The sequence below is a fragment of the Bos mutus genome, chromosome 6 (genome assembly GCF_027580195.1).
Source record: "Bos mutus isolate GX-2022 chromosome 6, NWIPB_WYAK_1.1, whole genome shotgun sequence".
Taxonomy (NCBI): Eukaryota; Metazoa; Chordata; class Mammalia; order Artiodactyla; family Bovidae; genus Bos; species Bos mutus.
Window position 1 is genome coordinate 115,668,239 of NC_091622.1, and position 20,324 is coordinate 115,688,562.

Consider the following 20,324-nt stretch of genomic DNA (forward strand, 5'->3'; position numbering starts at 1 on the left):
ACACAAGGGGAAAGGGATCCCAGTTTACGTCGGGGGAGGGGGAAGGAGCGGCGGGGAGGGGGAGGGGTGTGGGCGCCCTCCTCCCCCTCACCGCCCCCCCCCCGCCTCACTCCGCCCTCTCGAGCTCCGCTCCCCCTCCGGCCGCGCCCTCCCTGCCCGCCGTTAACACGCCTCCGGCACGTGGGGCACGCCGGGAGCTGGAGTCCGCGCTCCCGCACCCGCCGCTCGGGCCGCCCGGTGTGAGGACTACGATTCCCGTCAGGCCGCGCGCGCTCAAGCGCCGGGACGCCGCGAGGGGCTGCGGCAAGGGGAGCGAGATGCGGAGGTGACGTCACCCCGGGCCCGAGCCGCGCGGCCCCCTCCCCGCCCGCGCCGCGCGGCCTTCTGGGACTTGTAGTCGAGCGGAGGGTCCCGGCCCAGCGCGGGGCCGGGTGAGCGAACTACGAGCCAGCGGTGAGGAGAGTTCCGCCTCTTTGACAGGCTCCCAGACGCCCCCGCGCCCACGCCCCCGCCGCGGGTCCGCAGCCGGGTTCGGCCCCCGGGATGGCGTCGGGTAGGCGAGCCCGCGTTCTGACCCGCCGGGAACGGCTCTGTGACCTTGGCCCGATTCGAATCCGCTTCCTCCACCGTTGGCCCTGTGACCTTGGGCCGGGGCCCTCGCCTGAGTCCAGGTGACTCAGTGGGACTCGAAGGACCCGTCTCGGGGGCTGGGCGCGCGTTTCCGGACGGAGAGCGCTGGGTCTGGCTGCCGGCTGGTCAGGGGCCTCCCGCCCCGGGCGATGGGGCCGCCGCGAGCCTTCAGACCTGGCCGCTCGCTTAGAATCGCTGGGCTGGAGGCGCCCTTCCCACCTCGTCGTCTTCCTGCTGCCCCTTTGCAGCCACCGCCCGGGGACCCGGTACCTTGCGACCCTGCGCTGTCGCAGGGAGGTCCAGCCGCTCCTCACGACCTCGGATGCACCCGCCGAACAGGCCACGAACCCCGTCAGGCCCTCCCCGGCCCTGCAGTGGGGCCACTCCGCCGGGACCCTCCTACCTGGGCCGCTTGCCCGTCATCGGGAAGCCCCAGGTACAAGTCTGCCCTCAGCCCCGTACCACAGAGATCCCTCGTCGGGCCCCGTGTTCAGGAGGGCTCCACCCTTCACAAACACCGAGACACAAGAGACGGGTTTTACCTTACTTGGCTCCATGGCTGGTTACAGGGCCGAGATGCAGAGGACCTTGGCGCTAGAGTGTATGGTACAAGGGCCTTCATTTGCATTTCTTCCTGGGCCCCACAACCTTCATCTCTGCTGTCAGGACCCACCGCCTCACCTTCCCTCTTACCCCAGCTGCACCCGCGGCCTTTTAATCCTCTGACCGATTAGTGCCACAACCAGAATGAGCTAATATGATCAATTATGTAGGCAGAATAAGACCCCTCACTCCTCCTGGTGGGTCTTGAATGGTCTTGCTGCTGAAGGTAGAGTTGGACAGGCTGGGGATGTTTGTCTTAGCACTCCACTGGATGGGCAATGTTTGGGGCTGCCCCCCTCCCCACAGCTTCCCTGATAGCTCAGTTGGCAAAGAATCCGCCAGCAATGCAGGAGACCCCGGCTCAATTCCTGGGTCAGGAAGATCTGCTGGAGAAGGGAAAGGCTGCCCACTCCAGTACTCTGGCCTGGAGAATTCCCATGGACTGTATATGGGGTCGCAAAGAGTTGGACACGATCGAGCGACTTTCACTCTCCCCACAAGCCTGGGTCAGGCTCCCCACTCACTCTCCCCACAAGCCTGGGTCAGGCTCCCCACTCCCACAGACCCTGTGCTTTTGCTCAGAGCACGTCGCACTGGACTGGGACTCTTGGTGTTCACCAGTATCCCCAGAGAAGCCTAGGACGGGTATAGGAATGTCTGCCTCCTGCATCTCTGAACCTTAGCTCCTGCCAGGCAAGGACTGGACACACGTCAATCTAGTATTTGTTGGATGAATGAGTGACATAATGCCATTTGTCAAGCAGTTTCGCACCAGCCACTCTGCTGCTGCATGCTCTCATGCAATCAGTACAACCATTCTCCGGATAGGCACCATTAGCCTGCTACTGTGGATGAGAAACAAAAGTTCACAGATGGTGCGGGGTTTGCCCAAAGTCACCCAGATAGAGGCAAGGCCCAGGTTCCAGCTCAGATGTGGCTCAGGTACAGCAGAGCACAGGGTGATACGATCAAGAGTTCTCTGGTGCTTGGGGACAGAAGCCTCTCTGAGGAGGAGAGCTGGACCAGAGCTAGTAACTGTCAGAGCAAAGGTCTTTCAGCTGTCAAGACTCAAGCAGGGGAAAGCCCAGCATCCCCTGGGACCTAACAAAATCAAGGTCAGGTTTTATTCTAAATGGAACTGAGAGTCATGGAGGGTTGTGAGCAAGGACTGTCATGTTGGATGCATGTTTTTGAGAAAACTCTGGCTATTATATTGAGAATGGATGTCAGGGGAGCAAGATTAGAGGCTGGGACACCCCTGAAGGGCACCCAGCAGATGGAGAGGGTCCTCCTGGCAAATAGAATTTACAAACAAAAGGCATAAAGAAGTGGTTCTCAGCTTTCATTTTCCATTATCTACTCCTAAGGAAAAATTAAGATATTAAGGAGATAATACTAAGGAACAAAATTTTGTGTGGTAGAATTGAACTTTGGGAGGGCCACAAACCATTGTAATATCTAAGATTTCTTTCTTCCCTTAAGAATAAGTTTTCACCCCTTGAGAGATGGGTTAGTGAGTGTTTTCCAGAGAAACAGAACCAATACAAAACAGATAGATTTATTGTAAGGAATTGGCTCATAAAATGATGGAGGCTGACAAGTCCTGAGACCTTCAGTCAGCAAACTGGAGAGCCAATGGTACAGTCCAAGTCCAAAAGCCTGAGGGCCAGGAGGGCCAATGGAGGTATTCTAGTCTGAAAGCCAACCAGGTGTGAGACCCAGGAAGAGCTGATGTTTCAGTGTGATCCAAAAGGTAGGAAAAAAACAAATGATCCAGCTCAGAGGCGCTCAGGCAACAGGGGCTGTCTTTTTCTTCTATCAGATCAGATCAGTCGCTCAGTCGTGTCCGACTCTTTGTGACCCCATGAATTGCAGCACGCCAGGCCTCCCTGTCCATCACCAACTCCCAGAGTTCACTGAGACGTCCATCGAGTCAGTGATGCCATCCAGCCATCTCATCCTCTGTAGTCCCCTTCTCCTCCTGCCCCTAATCCCTCCCAGCATCAGAGTCTTTTCCAATGAGTCAACTCTTCGCATGAGGTGGCCAAAGTACTGGAGTTTCAGCTTTAGCATCATTCCTTCCAAAGAAATCCCAGGGCTGATTTTCAGAATGGATGAGGCCCACCCACATTGAGGAGGACAATCTGCTTTACTCAGTCGACCAATGCAGGTGTTAATCTCATCCCCAAACACTCTCAACAGACACCTCCAGAATTATGTTTAACCAAATATCTGGGCATCCTAGGACCCACTCATGCTGACCTGAAATAACCGTCACAAGGGAGAATTCAGGACATAGGGTCAGGAGGGTCTTTGTATACTCTTAAAAGTAGAAGCAGCTTGGTCTGGCAGGAGCACAAGTGGTCACAGGGACACATGGACAGTGACCGTGGAGAGGCTTCAGGCATGGACATGGCCACTCAACGCACCCTCCTGATTTGGAAATCTCTTAGAACCACTTGCAGGAAAAGATGGCATATGTTGGATATTTTTGTAAAAGTCAAGTTTTATTATTTTCATGTGTACTATTAATGAAGATATGAGTATGTACTAATAGCACAAGACGATTTTGTAAGAAAAGTTAGATGAGTTCATTCTCACAATTCATAATTCGGGAGCATTACACAATAATGAATCATTACCTCGAAAGCCTTTTCTAATTTGTGGCTTTGTTAAGTCTGCAGAAAGAGAAGCTGAGCACCCCTGCTCAAGCCATTTCCTTGCCCCAAGTAGAACTAGTCGCAGTGAGCTCCCACCCTAGGCAGAGCACAGGAAACGCTCTGCAGAAGCTACACAATTGTAAGAGCAGCCATGGGCATGTTAACGTTTGGCGATCCCAAAGAATCAGGGAGTTCTTGAGGATCACCCAGAATTGAAGCCACCAGTCATAAGCTCTGCCCACATGGAGCTTCTAATCAGCTTTTAATCACATTGCTTGTAAACATGAAGGAACAGTGAAGGATCACCAGTCATTTAAGACATGGCTCAAGTGTGAATGTGAAAAAATGTGTGGGCAGGGTAGGCAGGCAAAGAAACTGTTATAATGGAGGGAATCAAAAAATGTTTTCAAAAACTTCTAATGAGGTGGATGAAACTGGAGCCTATTATACAGAGTGAAGTAAGCTAGAAGGAAAAACACCAATACAGTATAATAACACATATATATGGAATTTAGAAAGATGGTAACAATAACCCAGTGTACGAGACAGCAAAAGAGACACTGATGTATAGAATAGTCTTATGGACTCTATGGGAGACGGAGAGGGTGGGAAGATTTGGGAGAATGGCATTGAAACATGTAAAATATCATGTATGTAACGAGATGCCAGTCCAGGTTCGATGCACGATACTGGATGCTTGGGACTAGTGCACTGGGACGACCCAGAGGGATGGTATGGGGAGGGAGGAGGGAGGAGGGTTCAGGATGGGGAACACATGTATACCTGTGGCGGATTCATTTTGATATTTGGCAAAACTAATACAATTATGTGAAGTTTAAAAATAAAATTAAAAAAAGAAACAAACTGCTAATAGCCTCAGAGGTGTTTAAGAAAAGAGTCTTGAAAATTTAAATTATAGCCAAAATTGTAAAAGAAATTCAATAGAAGGGCTACAAGATAAAGGTAAGGAAATTATTTAGGAAGTAGAACAAAAAGGAAATTAGAAGGAAATTATACAGGAAGTAGAACAAAAAGACACAGAAAGTTAGAAACGACCTGAAATCTCACTTCAGGAGTCTTAGCAACGTTCTCCTAAGAATTCTGGGGGAGGACTTCTCTTGCGGTCCGGTGGTTAAGGACCCACTTTCCAATTCAGGGAACATGGTTCAATTCTTGGTCGGGGAACTGGATCCTGCACGCTGCAGGGCAGCTGAGCCCCAGCCCACCCCCCGGCTGCAGTTCCTGAGCTCGCCTGCTCGGTAGAGTCTGCACTGCAAATAGCGAAAGCCCTCACACCTGCAGTGAAGACCCAAATAAACACAGCCAGAGTGAAAACAACTTGAGGGGGGACAATGGAGGGAATAGCTTTTCAAAGAAAGAGTGTGGGACTTCTCTGGTGGGCCAGTGACTCAGACTCTGCATTCCCAAGGTAGGGGCCCAGTTTTGATCCCTGGTCAGGGAACTAGATCCTGCATGCCACAACTAAAGATCCCACTTGCTGCAACAGACAGGTGCGCCCGAACAAGTACTTTTAAAAAATAATAGTAATTTACCAGAAATGAAGACTTGAACATACAGACTGGAAGACAGCTATGCTCCTCAGTACACCACCAACGTGAAGGTTCACATTGAAAGAGCCCACCAAGGAAGATGGTTAACTGTAGTAAACCAGAGATTTAAAAAAAAAAGAACTTAAAAACATTGAGAAGGAAAATCAACTTCATCTAAAAAAAGATAGGAAAAAAGAACCTCACTAAACCTCTTAATTAGTAACATTCAATGCTAAACTGATGCAGGGCCTTCAAAATTCTGAAAAAAAAATCACATTTAAGTAGAATTGTATAGCCAGCCAAACTGTCAATCATGTATGGAGACAAAAAACAATTGTGGACATACATATTGGGAGACGATATTTCCAAATGATGTGACCAATAGGGATAGTCTCCAAAATTTACAAACAGCTCATGACGATTAACAGCATCAAAACAACCCACTCAAAAAATGAAGAGAAGACCTAATTAGACATTTCTCCAAAGCAGACTTACAGATGGCCAATAAGCACATGGAAAGATGTTCAACATCGCTAATTATCAGGGAAACACAAATCAAAACCACAACGTGATGTCACCGCACACCAGCCAGAACGGCATCATCAAAAATCCACTGACAATAAGTGCTGGACAGGGTGTGGAGAAGAGGGAACCCTCCTACATACACTGTTGGGGGGAATGTACATCGGGGCAGCCACTATGGAGAACAGTGTGGACGTTCCTTAAAAAACTAAAAATAGAGCTACCATATGACCCTGCAATCCCACTACTGGGCATATATCCAGAGAGAAACACGGCCCGAATCGACGCGTGAACCCAATGTTCACTGCAGCACTGTTCACAATAGCCAAGGCATGGAAGCAACCTAAATGTCCATCTACAGGGGAAAGACTACAGAAGATGTGCTACACGAATACGATGGGATATTACTCAGCCATCAAAAACAGTGAAATGATGCCATTCGCAGCAACACGGATGGACCTCAAGAGCGTCGTACTGAGTGAAGTAAGTCGGACAGAGAAGGAGAGGTATCGTATGACATCCCAGTGAGCTTACTCACAAAACACAGACACCTGGCTTCAAGAGAACAAGCCCATAGTTACAGGGGTGGGGGAGGATGGGGTGAGCTATACTTAGGGAGTTTGGGATGGACATGTACACACTGTTCTAATTAAAGCAGACAGCCAACAAGGATCTACTGTACAGCACATGACATTTTGCTCAATGTTATCTGCCAGCCTGAATGAGGGGGAGTTTGGGAGAAAATAGATGCATGGATGGCTCAGACTCTTCTGCTGCTCACCTGAAACTATCATTGTTTATTAATTGGCTGTGTTGTTGTTCAGTCGCTGTCACGTCCAACTTTCTAAGATCCCATGGACTCTAGCATGCCAGGCTTCCCTGTCCTTTACTCTCTCCCAGAGTTTGCTCAAACTCATGTCCCTTGAACTGGTGACACCATCCAACCATCTCATCTCTGTCACCCCTAGTCAGCTATACCCCCAATAAAAATTTTTTTTTAAATTGTGGACATTCAAACTATATTTTTCAGGTAAGCAGACATAGTAACAAATCCTAAAATACCAGTAGGTCTATTTCTCACTTATGGCCTGAGGCTGTGAAGTATCTCTCCTCCATCGTGAACCATGAACTTCCAGATGTTCAAGCTGGATTTAAAAAGGCAGAAGAACCAGAAATAAAATTGCCATCATCCATTGGATCATCAAAAAAGCAAGAGAGTTCAAAAAACCATCTGCTTTATTGACTACGCCAAAGGCTTTGACTGTGTGAATCACAGCAAACTCTGGAAAATTCTTAAAGAGAAAGTAATACCAGACCACCTTACCTGCCTTCTGAGAAATCTGTATGCAGGTCAAGAAGCAACAGTTAGAACTGGACTTGGAACAACAGATTTGTTCCAAATGGGGAAAGGAGTATGTCAAGGCTGCATACTGTCACCCTGCTTAATTTAACTTACATGCAGAGCCCATCATGTGAAATGCGGGCTGGATGAAGCACAAGCTGGAATCAAGATTGCTGGGAGAAATACCAGTAACCTTAGAAACACAGATGACATCACACTTACGGCAGAAAGCAAAGAAGAGCTAAAGAGCCTCTTGATGAAAGTGAAAGAGGAGAGTGAAAAAGTTGGCTTAAAACTCAACATTCAGAAAACTAAGATCATGGCATCTGGTCCCATCACTTCATGGCAAATAGATGGGGAAACAGTGGAAACAGTGACTGACTTTATTTTTCTGGGCTCCAAAATCACTGCAGATGGTGACTGCAGCCATGGAATTAAAAGACGTTTGCTCCTTGGAAGAAAATCAATGACCAACCTAGACAGCATATTAAAAAGCAGAGACATTACTTTGCCAACAAAGGTTCGGTCCAGTCAAAGCTATGGTTTTTCCAATAGTCGTGTATGGATGTGAGAGTTGGACCATAAAGAAAGCTAAGTGCTGAAGAATTGATGCTTTTGAACTGTAGAGCTGAAGACTCTTGAGAGTCTTGGACTGCAAGGAGATCCAACCAGTCTATCATAAAGGAAATCAGTTCTGAATATTCACTGGAAGGCTGATGTTGAAGCTGAAACTCCAATCCTTTGGCCACCTGATGAAAAGAACTGACTCATTGGAAAAGACCCCAATGCTGCGAAAGATTGAAGGCAGGATGAGAAGAGGACAACAGAAGATGAGATGGTTGGTTGGCATCACCAACTTGATGGACATGACTTTGAGCAAGTTCTGGGAGTTGGTGATGGACAGGGAAGCCTGGGGTGCTGCAGTCCATGGGTCGCAAAGAGTTGGACATGACTGAGCGATTGAATTGAACCCTTTTCAAGTGTGTGACTCTGTGGCATTACCTACATTTACAATGCTGTACACATGATGGTGTGATCACTCACCTAGAGCCAGAAATCCTAGAATGTGAAGTCCATTGGGCCTTAGGAAGCATCACTACAAACAAAGCTAGTGGAGGTGATGGAATTCCAGTCCAGCTATTTCAAATCCTGAAAGATGATGCTGTGAAAGTGCTGCACTCAATATGCCAGCAAATTTGGAAAACTCAGCAGTGGCCACAGGACTGGAAAAGGTCAGTTTTCATTCCAAAGAAAGGCAATGCCAAAGAATGCTCAAACTACTGCACAATTGCACTCATCTCACACGCTAGTAAAGTGATGCTTAAAATTCTCCAAGTCAGGCTTCAGCAATACGTGCACCGTGAACTTCCAGATATTCAAGCTGGTTTTAGAAAAGGCAGAGGAACAAGAGATCAAATTGCCATCTGCTGGATCATCGAAAAAGCAAGAGAGTTCCAGAAAAACATCTACTTCTGCTTTATTGACTATGCCAAAGCCTTTGACTGTGTGGATCACAACAAACTATGGAAAATTCTGGAAGAAATGGGAATACAAGACCACCTGACCTCCCTCTTGAGAAACCTGTATGCAGGTCAGGAAGCAACAGTTAGAACTGGACATGGAACAACAGACTGGTTCCAAGTAGGAAAAGGAGTACGTAAAGGCTGTATATTGTCACCTGGCTTATTTAACTTATATGCAGAGTACATCATGAGAAACGCTGGGCTGGACGAAGCAGAAGCTAGAATCAAGATTGCTGAGAGAAATATCAATAACCTCAGATATGCGGACGACACCACCGTTATGGCAGAAAGTGAAGAACTAAGAAGCCTCTTGATGAAAGTGAAAGAGGAGAGTGAAAAAGTTGGCTTAAAACTCAACATTCAGAAAACGAAGATCATGGCATCTGGTCCCATCACTTCATGGCAAATAGATGGGGAAACAGTGGAAACAGTGTCAGACTTTATTTTTCTGGGCTCCAAAATCACCGCAGATGGTGACTGCAGCCATGAAATTAAAAGACGCTTACTCCTTGGAAGGAAAGTTATGACCAACCTAGACAGCATATTGAAAAGCAGAGACATTACTTTGCCAACAAAGGTCCATCTAGTCAAGGCTATTGTTTTTCCAGTGGTCATGTATGGACATGAGAGTTGGACTGTGAAGAAAGCTGCTGCTGCTGCTGCTGAGTCGCTTCAGTCGTGTCCGACTCTGTGCGACCCCATAGACGGCAGCCCAGCAGGCTCCCCCGTCCCTGGGATTCTCCAGGCAAGAACAGTGGAGTGGGTTGCCATTTCCTTCTCCAATGCATGAAAGTGAAAAGTGAAAGTGAAGTCGCTCAGTCGTGTCCGACCCTCAGTGACCCCATGGACTGCAGCCTACGAGGCTCCTCCATCCATGGGATTTTCCAGGCAAGAGTACTGGAGTGGGGTGCCATTGCCTTCTGGGCACCGAAGAATTGATGCTTTTGAACTGTGGTGTTGGTGAAGACTCTTGAGAGTCCTTTGGACTGCAAGGAGATCCAACCAGTCCGTCCTAAAGGAGATCAGTCCTGGGTAGGACTAATGTTGAAGCTGAGACTCCAATACTTTGGCCACCTAATAAGAGCTGACTAATTGGAAAATACCCTGATGCTGGGAAAGATTGAGGGCAGGAGGAGAAGGGTACGACAGAGGATGAGATGGTTGGATGGCATCACCGACTCAATGGACATGGGTTTGGGTGGACTCTGGGAGTTGGTGATGGACAGGGAGGCCTGGCGGGCTGCGGTTCCTGGGGTCACAAATAGTCAGAGATGACTGAGTGACTGAACTGAACAATGCTGTACAGCCATCACCATTATCCTTTTCCAGAATGTTTCACCATCTCAAACATAAACTGTACCCAGTGAATATCCCAAGGCCATGTTAACCTCTACTCTACTTTCTGTATCTATGAATTTGTCTATTCTAAGTACATCATGTAAGTGGAATCATAGTAGTTTTACGTGTAGCTTATTTCATTTAGCATGATGTTATCATTAGTCCATGTTGAAAGCCTGCATCCGAATTTCATTCTTTCTTCAAGCTGAATACTATTCCATTGCGTGGATATACCACACTTTCTCCATTCACATGTGGATGGACATTTGGGTTCTTTTTACCTTTTGGCTGTGAATAATGTTGCTGTGAACACTGATATACAAATACCTTAGTCTGTTTTCCATTCTTTTGGGTATTAATCTAGAAGTGAAAATTTTGTATCATACAGTAATTCTACATGTAACTTTTTCAGGACCCAGGAAACTGTTTTCTTGATCAGCTTTATAACTTTGTATTTCTAGCAGCTATGCACGAGGGTTGCAATTCTGCATATCCTCACCACACTTGTTTTCTGTGTTTTTGAAAATAGCCCTGTAATGGGTGTGAAGTGGTATCTGTAGTTTTGATGAACATTTTACTCATGACTAATGATGTTGAGCTCATGGGCTTATTGGTTATTTGTATGTCTTCTTTGGAGAAATATCTGTTTTAGTCCTTTACCAATTTTTGAATTAGGCTGATTTTTTTGTTCTTATTGAGTTGTAGGAACACTTTATATATTCTGATTATTTGACCCCAATCAGATAGATGGATTCCCAATATTTCCTCTTGTTCTGTGGGTTGTCTTTTCAATCTCCTAATAGTATCCTTTGATGCACAAAAGTTTTAAATTTTAATGAAGTCTAATTTATTTTTCCTTTAGTTGCTTCTTTTTGATGTTATATATGAGAAAGCTTTGCCAAATCCAAACTCATGAATATTTGCATTTATGTTTTCTAAGAGTTTTTATAGTTTTAGTTCTTCAATCTAGGTATTTGATCCATTTTTAAATTAATTTTTACTTATGGTTTAAAGACCCAATTTCATTGTTTGCACATGTTCAGTCCTTCAGTCATGTCCAACTCTTTGCAATCCCATGGACTGTAGCCCACCAGGCTCCTCTGTTCATGGAACTTTCCAGGCAAGAACACTGGAGTGAGTGGCCATTTCCTACTCCAGTTCTTATGCATGAGAATATACAACTTTCCAAGCACCATTTATCAGAGAGACCTTTCTCCTCCATTGCATGATCTTGAAGCCCTTATGAAAATCACTTGGCCATTGAAATGCGGATTTCTTTCTGGGCTCAGCCTCACTCCGTTGGTCTCTATGTCTGTCCCAAAGCCAGCACCACATGGTTTTGATTCGTGTACTTTTATAATGTTTTCAAATTGGGAAGTGAGTCTTCCAAATTCTTCTATTTCAAGATTATTTTATCTGTCCTCAGTCCTTTAAAATCCCATAGATTTCTATAAAGACTGCCATTGGGTTTGGTAAGGATCGCACCGATTCTGTATTCTATTTTTGGGCAGTACTGCCAACGTAACAATACTGTCTTGCAACCCACCAGCATGCAATGTCTCTTTATTTAAATGTTTCTTTCAGCAATGTTCTGTGGTGTTTATAGTAAAGTCTCAGTGTACAAATTGTATACCTACTTGGTTAAATTTATTAAGTGTTTTATTCTTTTTTGGTGCTTTGGGAAACTTGATTTCCCTTTCAGATTATTAACTGATAGGGTATAGAAATACAATTGATTTGTGAATTTGTATCCCACAACTTTGCTAAATTCATACTGTAATTGTACGTATTGTGTATTATTTAGGAAACTCTACATGTCACTTTGTGTTCCTAGGAGTTTGCCCATCTCATCAACATTATCCAATTTGTTGGCATGAAGGTGTTCATAGTCTTATAATCCTCTGTATTACTGTAAAGTTCAGTAGTATCCTCTCTTTCATTGTTTTAAGCAGTTTGAGTCTTCTCTCTTGCTCTTAAGTCAATCTATAGGTTGGTGAAAAAGTAACTATGGTTTCAGACCATGAATTTTAAATCATCATAAATACGCACCGTTACAATCCACATATTTTTGCCAACAAGAAATCAGTGTGTTTATCCCTGTAGCATAAAAGCCCACGCTTTGGGATTCAGAGAACTCTCGGAAAGCACCTTCTGCCTCCTGCTGGCTGTGAAAGCGTTTTCAGCGCAGGAAGTTGCCAAGGCGCTGGAAGTGGTGGTAGTACGTGGGCCAAAGATCAGGTGAATACGGCGGATGAGACGGAACCTCATAGCCCACTTCGTTCAATGTCTGAAGCAGTGGTGGTGTGACGTGCAGTCGGGCACTGTTGTGGAGGAGAACTGGGCCCGTTCTGTTGATCACTGCTGGCTAAGGTGTTGCAGTTTCGGTGCATCTCATAGATTTGCCGAGATTGCATTACTTGCTGAGGTACATTACATCTGTACCTCTCAGATGTAATGGTTTTGCCAGGATTCAGAAAGCTGTAGTGGATCAGTCGGGCAGCAGACCACCAAATACTGATCACCTTTTTTGGGTGCAAGTTTGGCTTCAGAGAGCGTGCTTTGGAGCTGCTTCTCGGTCAAACCACTGAGCTGGTCATCGGCGGTTGTCATATACACTCCACTTCTTTTCATCTCACGTCACAATCCAATCAAGAAATGGTTCATTGTTATTGTGCAGAATAAGAGAAGACAACACTTCAAAACGATGATTTTTATTTTCGGTACCTCATGAGGCACCCACTTACCAAGCTTTTTCACCTTCCAATTTGCTTCAAATGCCCAATCACCATACAGTGGTTGGTGTTGAGTTCTTTGGCAACTTCTCATGTAGTTGTAAGAGGATCAGCTTCCATAATCCTCTCGATAGTTCATTGTCAACTTCTGATGGCCGACAACCACGTGCCATGTCTTTAAGGCTCTTCTTTGCAAAACCTGAAACACCGCTGCGCTGCAGGTTTGTTAGCAGTCCCAAGGCCAAGTGCACTGTTGATGTCACAAATTGTCTCCGCTGCTTTGAACTTGAATAAGAAAATCACTCGAATTTGCTTTTTGTCTAATATCATTTCCTAGTCTAAGATAAATATAAAATAAAAAGTGATGTCATTAGCAAAAAAACATAAAGCGACAAACGTGCATTAAAATGATGTATGACATAACCACATTTAAGAATGTATTCCAATATCAAACAGCAAAGTCCAACGATGCAAAACTGCAATTACTTTTGCATCAACCTAGCTGGAGGTTTTTTCACTTTTATTATTATTTTTGCCTAACATATATTTTATTGAAGTATAGTTGACTTAATGCTTCAGGTGCACAGAAAGGTGATTCACTTGTACATATACACACATTATTTTTCAGATAATAGAAAATATATTACAGGTTATTACAAGATAATTGACTATAGTTCCCTGTATAATATAGTAAAAGTTTTGTTGCATATCTATTTTTCTTAACTAGAAATCTAGGATTCTATTTATACTAAGTCAAACAAGTGGAATCAAAATGTCATAAATTTTTTAGTTAGGCAAAAAATGGTAAGTTTTCTAAAACATATATATTATACATACTATTTTTATAGATGTATACAAAAGCTTTTCTACTACACTTGATAAAGACTTGAGAAAAAACATCAAAAAAAAGAGATGGAGAAATTAGAAAACATAAACTAAATGAAATGGGAGCACTGACTATGAAAAAGTGAAACTAGGTCAAAGATCATCATATAGTCCAGTTGCTTTAAACATGACTGCTCCAGTGTTCTTGCCTGGAGAATCCCAGGGACGGGAAGCCTGGTGGGCTGCTGTCTATGGGGTCGCACAGAGTCAGACATGATTAAAGAGATGCAGCAGCAGCAGCAGCTCATTAGAAACATCTGGAGCTCTGGAGAAAAAAGCAATACTTGAGCATTTGTATTTTCCTAAAACTGCAAGACAATTCTGATACCCATCGGGATTTTAAAAAGTGGTTACAAGTTTTCCTATTAAATGGTAGTTTCGGTGATACAGAATTCTGTTATTTTCTGTTGATCAATCGTGATACAATGGTATTGAGTAATAGTTACATAATCACAAGAGTAAAAGATGTAAAGATGTTTATCAGTTTTCACAATCAATAGCCAGACAAAAAATAAAAGATAATTACAACCGCAAGCCATAATGGGAACAAGATTAACCTAACAATATAAAATAGCTGCACACAATTTGGGGGGTCAGGCAGAGTGGTGTGGGAAGTGGAAGTGCATACACGCACATGCTTTCATCCACATGGCCAGTCTGTCTTTTGGTTGGTGCCTTTAATCCACTTGCATTTAAGGTAATTATCAATATGTATGATCCTATTACCGTTTTCTCAATTGTTTGGGGGTTATTTTCTGTAGGTCTTTTCCTTCTCACGTGCTTCCTGCCTAGAAAAGTTCCTTTAGCCATTTGTTGTAAAGTTAGTTTGGTGGTGCTGAATTCTCTTACCTTTTGCTTCTCTGGAAAGCTTTTGATTTCTCCATCAAATTGGAAGGAGTCTTGCTGGTAGAGTATTCTTGGCTTTAGGTTCTTCCCTTTCATCACTTTTGATTACTATGTGTTGGTGTGTTCCTCCTTGGGTTTATCTTGCCTGGGACTCTGTGCTTCCTGGACTTGGTTATTATTTCCTTTCCCGTGTTTGGGAAGTTTTCAGCAATTATCTCTTCAGATAACTTCTCCGGATCTCTTTCTTCTCCTCCTGGGACCCCTGTGATGCACATGTTGGTGTGTTCACTGTTGCCTCAGAGGTCTCTCAGGCTGTCTTCATTTTCTTTTCGTTCTTTTTTCTATACTCTGTTCTGTGGCTGTGATTTCCACCATTCTGTCCTCCAGGTCATTTATCAGTTCTTTTACCTCAGTTATTCTATTGATTCCTTCCAGTGTATTATTCATCTCTGGTTGTTTGTTCTTCAGCTCTTCTAGGTCTTTGGTAAACATTTCTTGCATCTTCTCCAGTTTTCCCAAGATCCTGGATCGTCTTCACTATCATTATTCTGAATTCGTTTTCCAGAACATTGCCTGTCTCCACCTCATTTAGTTGTTTTCCTGGGATTTTATCTTGTGCCTTCATCTGGGACATAACTTTCTTTTCATCTTGATTAATGTTCTGTAAAATGGTTTTTGTTTTAGTCACTGTGGGATTGTGCTTCTTCTTTCTTCTTCTGTCTGCCCTCTGACAGATGAGGCTAAGAGGCTTTTAGAGGCTTCCTGATGGGAGGGACTGGCTGTGGGAAAAACTGGCTCTTGCTCCGGTGGGCAGGGCCTTGCCCAACTTTTAGTGTCTGTTCTTTCCTCTATTGTTTTCTAGTCTCAATGTCCTATCTCTGCTTCATTCTCTTCTATTGCTTTCCATCTGCTAGCTTTACGTTTAGCTTGTTCTTCTTCTAGTTCCTTAAGGCATCCAATTAGATGATTGATCTTGCAATGTAGAAATTTATAGCTATGAATATCCCTCTGAGCAGATAAAAAAGCAACAGTTAGAACCAAACGTGGAACAAAGAACTGGTTCAAAATTGGGAAAGGAGTATGTCAAGGCTGCATATTGTCACTCTGTTTATTTACAACATACGCAGAGTACATCATGCAAAATGCCAGACTGGATGAATCACAATCTGAAATCAAGATCGCTGGGAGAAATATCAACAACCTCAGATATGCCTATGATACCACTCTAACGGCAGAAAGCAAAGAGGAACTGAAGAGTCTCTTGATGAGGGTGAAAAAGTGAAAAGGCTGGCTTGAAACTCCACATTACAAGAACTGACTGGGAGAGAGGACAGGAAGGGGCTTCTTAAGGTGTTGATTAATAGTTTCTTGTTGAAGTTGGTTGTTTCATGAACATTTGCTTTATGGTAATTCACTAAACTGTACTTTTGAAGTAATTCCATGAAATATGCTTTTGAAACTTTTAAAATTTAATTTGGCTGCACTGCGTCTTCGTTGCTGCGTGTGGACTTTCTCTAGTTGTGGCCAACAGCTGCCTCTGGCTGCAGTGCGGGCTCCTCATTGCAGTGGCTTCTCTCGTGGAGAGCAGGCTCAGAGTTGAGGCCCACGGGCTTTGCTGCTCCCCAGCGTGTGGAATCTTCCCCAGCCAGTGGCTGAACCTGGGTGCCTCCATTGGCAGGCGGATTCTTAACCACTGGACTACCAGGAAAGCCCAAGGCATGCTCTCTGCGCTCTCTATCTCACAGTGCATGCTAAGTTGTTTCAGTCGCGTCCAACTCTGTGCAACCCCACGGACTGTAGCCTGCCAGTCCACTGTCCGCGGATTCTCCAGGAAAGAATACTGGAGTGCGTTGCCATGGCTTTCTCCAGGGGATCTTCCAGACCCAGCAATCAAACCCGCGTCTCTTATGAGTTCTGCATTGGCAGGCTGGTTTTTTTTTTACCACTAGTGCCACCTAGGAAGTCCGTATTTCACAGTTTAAAAGGCAAAGAAACACAGCAGCCTTGAGTTTAACAACCTTAAACATTTCAGAAAAGCAAGGCTTAAAAACAGGGAGGGAGGTTCAAAGGGAAGGGGATATAAATATATATATACACACACATACATACACACACACACCTATGGCTGATTCATGTTGAGGTTTGACAGAAAACAACAAAATTCTGTAAAGCAATTATCCTTCAATACAAAAATAAAAAGAAAGGGGTTAAAAACAAAAAAAAAAAAGCAGGATTAATACTTTCTGGAAGAATCCACCTTCAATCCAGAACTCAAAGTATTTTCTGACAGGACACCAAGTTAAATGGGTTCAATCTAAGGGAGAAAAAAGCTCACAAAACATAGAGAAGGATGTCACTATGAGAGCCAGCAGGAATAAAAGGCCTCAGGTTAGATCCACAAAAACTGTGGGTACTGGAATTAACACAAATGTGAAACTGACAACTCTCTAAGAAAACGTAATAAAAATAAACGGAAAGCATAAATTAGTATTAATGATAAAAAGGTGCTGCATACACTGATTAGCTTACAAGAGAATACTTTGAACTTTATACCAAAATCTTACAAAAAGATGAAATACACAACTCGTAGAAACCTGTAACTGATTTTAAATATGAATAATTCTGAAACATTAAAAAAAAAAATCGCGTCTTCACTCGTGGTCCAGTGGTTAAGACTCCATGCTCCCAATGCAGGCTTAATAGCTGGTTAGGGAACGAGAGCCCGCATGCCACAGTTAAGAAACAGCACATGTAGAAAGAAAAGAAATCTGCATTTTTAAATCTTTGATAGGTCAATGTAACTTGTGACATGTATTTTTAAAAACCCTAAACCAAACATTTGTATCATAGAAAAAGCAAGAGAATTCCCAGAAAAACATCTACTTCTGCTTCTGAAGTGACGTGAAAGTCACTCAGTCGTGTCTGACTCTTTGTGACCCCACGGACCACACAGTCCATGGGATTCTCCAGGCCGGAATACTGGAGGTTGCCATGCCCTTCTCCAGGGGATCTTCCCAACCCAGGGATCAAACCCAGGTCTCACAAACTGCAGGCAGATTCTTTACCAGCTGAGCCACCAGGGAAGCCAGTAGAGTCTGCCTGCAATGCAGAAGACCTGAATTTGATTCCTAGGTCCAGAAGATCCCCTGGAGAAGGAAATGGCAACCCACTGCAGTATTCTTGCCTGGAAAATCCCATGGATGGAGCCTGGCAGGCCATAGTCCATAGGGTTGCAAAGAGTCAGACACAACTGAGCAGCTACACTTTCTTTCTGCTTCACTGACTACACTAAAGCCTTTTGACTAAGTGGATCACAACAAGTTGTGGAAAATTCTCAAAGAGATAGGAATACCAGACCACCTTACCTGCCTCCTGCGGAATCTGTATGCAAGTCAAAAAGCAAGTTAGAACTGGACATGGAACAACAGACTGCTTCCAAATTGGGAAAGGAGTATGGCAAGACTGTATATTGTCACCCTGCTTATTTAACTTATACGCAGAATACATCATGCAAAATGCCAGGCTGGATGAAGCACAAGCTGGAATCAAGATTGCTGGGACAAATATCAAAAACTTCAGATATGCAGGTGACACCACCCTCATGGCAGAAAGTGAAGAAGGACTAAAGAGCCTTTTGATGAAAGTGAAAGAGGAGTGAAAAAGTTGGCTTAAAGCTCAACATTCAGAAAACAAAGATCACGGAATCCAGTCCCATCACTTCATGGCAAATAGATGGGGAAACAATGGAAACAGTGAGACTTTATTTTCTTGGGCTCCAAAATCACTACAGATGGTGACTGCAGCCATGAAATTAAAAGACGCTTGCTCCTTCGAAGAAAAGCTATGACCAACCTAGATAGCTTATTAAAAAGCAGAGACATCACTTTGCAAACAGAGGTCCATTTGGTCAAGGCTATGGTTTTTCCAGTAGTCATGTATGGATGTGGGATGAGAGAATTGAACCATAAAGAAGGCTGAGCATCGAAGAATTGATGCTTTTGAACCGTGGTGTTGGAGAAGACTCTTGAGAGTCCCTTGGACTGCAAGATTATACTGGTCCATTCTAAAGGAAATCAGTCCTGAATATTCATTAGAAGGACTGATGCTGAAGCTGAAGCTCCAATACTCTGGCCACTTGATGCAAAGAACTGACTCATTGGAAAAGACCCTGATGCTGACAAAGGTTGAAGGCAGGAGGAAAAGGGGACAAAGGATGAGGTGGTTGGATGGCATCACTGACTCAATGGACATGAGTTTGAGCAAGCTCCCGGAGTTGGTGATGGACAGGGAGGCCTGGCGTGCTGCAGTCCGTGGGGTCGCAAGGAGTCAGACAGGACTGAGCAACTGAACAAAACCAAATAGTGGCAAAACAAAGAAACATGTAAGTCAATAAATCATGAACAAAGTGGATTTACCAAAGAAACACAAAGCTGGTATACACTAAAAGAAAAATCAATGTGAAACACAGTATTAACTGATCTCAAGGGGGAAAAGTCGTATACCCCAGCAGAGAGAAAGAATCAGTAAGGACATACGTCCATTGTGGACAAAATAAAACAGAAAGACAAACTCTTTACCTCATGGTTAGAAAAGGAATCTTCCTTTTCCTGCTAATTATCTTACAAGTCCAGCAAGAAAAAGAATGTTCCAAGAATTAGAACAAGTCAAGTTGGACTGTGAAGAAAGCTGAGCGCCGAAGAATTGATGCTTTTGAACTGTGGTGTTGAAGACTCCTGAAGTCCCTTGGACTGCAAGGAGATCCAACCAGTCCATTCTAAAGATCAGTCCTGGGTGTTCTTTGGAGGAACTGATGCTGAAGCTGAAACTCCAATACTTTGGCCACCTGACGCGAAGAGCTGACTCATTGCTGGGAGGGATTGGGGGCAGGAGGAGAAGGGGACGACAGAGGAGGAGATGGCTGGATGGCATCTCTGACTCGATGGACGTTGAGTCTCAGTGAACTCCGGCAGTTGGTGATGGACAGGGAGGCCTGGCATGCTGTGATTCATGGGGTAGCAAAGAGTCGGACACGACTGAGTGACTGAACTGAACTGAACCAAACCGAAGATGATACGGCTGTGAATGTAGAGGATTCAATAGTACCCAGAGTCTTAACAGAATAAAGCTTTGGCAAGGATGCTTACACAATATACAAAAACCACTATGTGCTAACAACAGAAAAATGTAGTTAAAACACAACTTAAGTTTCAAAAGTAAGAAACCTAGAAACAAGCCCCTTCAGTAGCCAGCTTTGCGGGCCCCGCTGCTGTTAACCCTCTCACGGGACGCTCATCTCCGTCTGGGGCCTGACGAGGACAGAGGCCTCCTGGATCCTGGCTTCAGGACCACTGCTGGGTTGCCGTGGCCACCCAGGATGTGTAGGGTCAGTCACAGCCCCAGGTCTCGGGAGGCCCGTACCTCAGGAGGGCACTGGGCCTGAGCTCTGCACTCAGGAGCTGTTCCTTTTCACCCTACCTAGACTATGCAACTGAGTTTTTCTCTGGTGGTCTCCTGTGAAAGGCAGGCCTCTGAAGTTCACCAGTCATGTGCCCCTGAGCCCCAGGCCTCCAGCACGTGAGCCTGCTCCATCTCGGGACCACCAGACAGGAATGGAGAAAAGGCACAGGAAAAGGTCGGCTCTGCCATCACTTCCTCTCTGGAGACCTCAGGCCCATCCGCTTCATCTTTCCCAA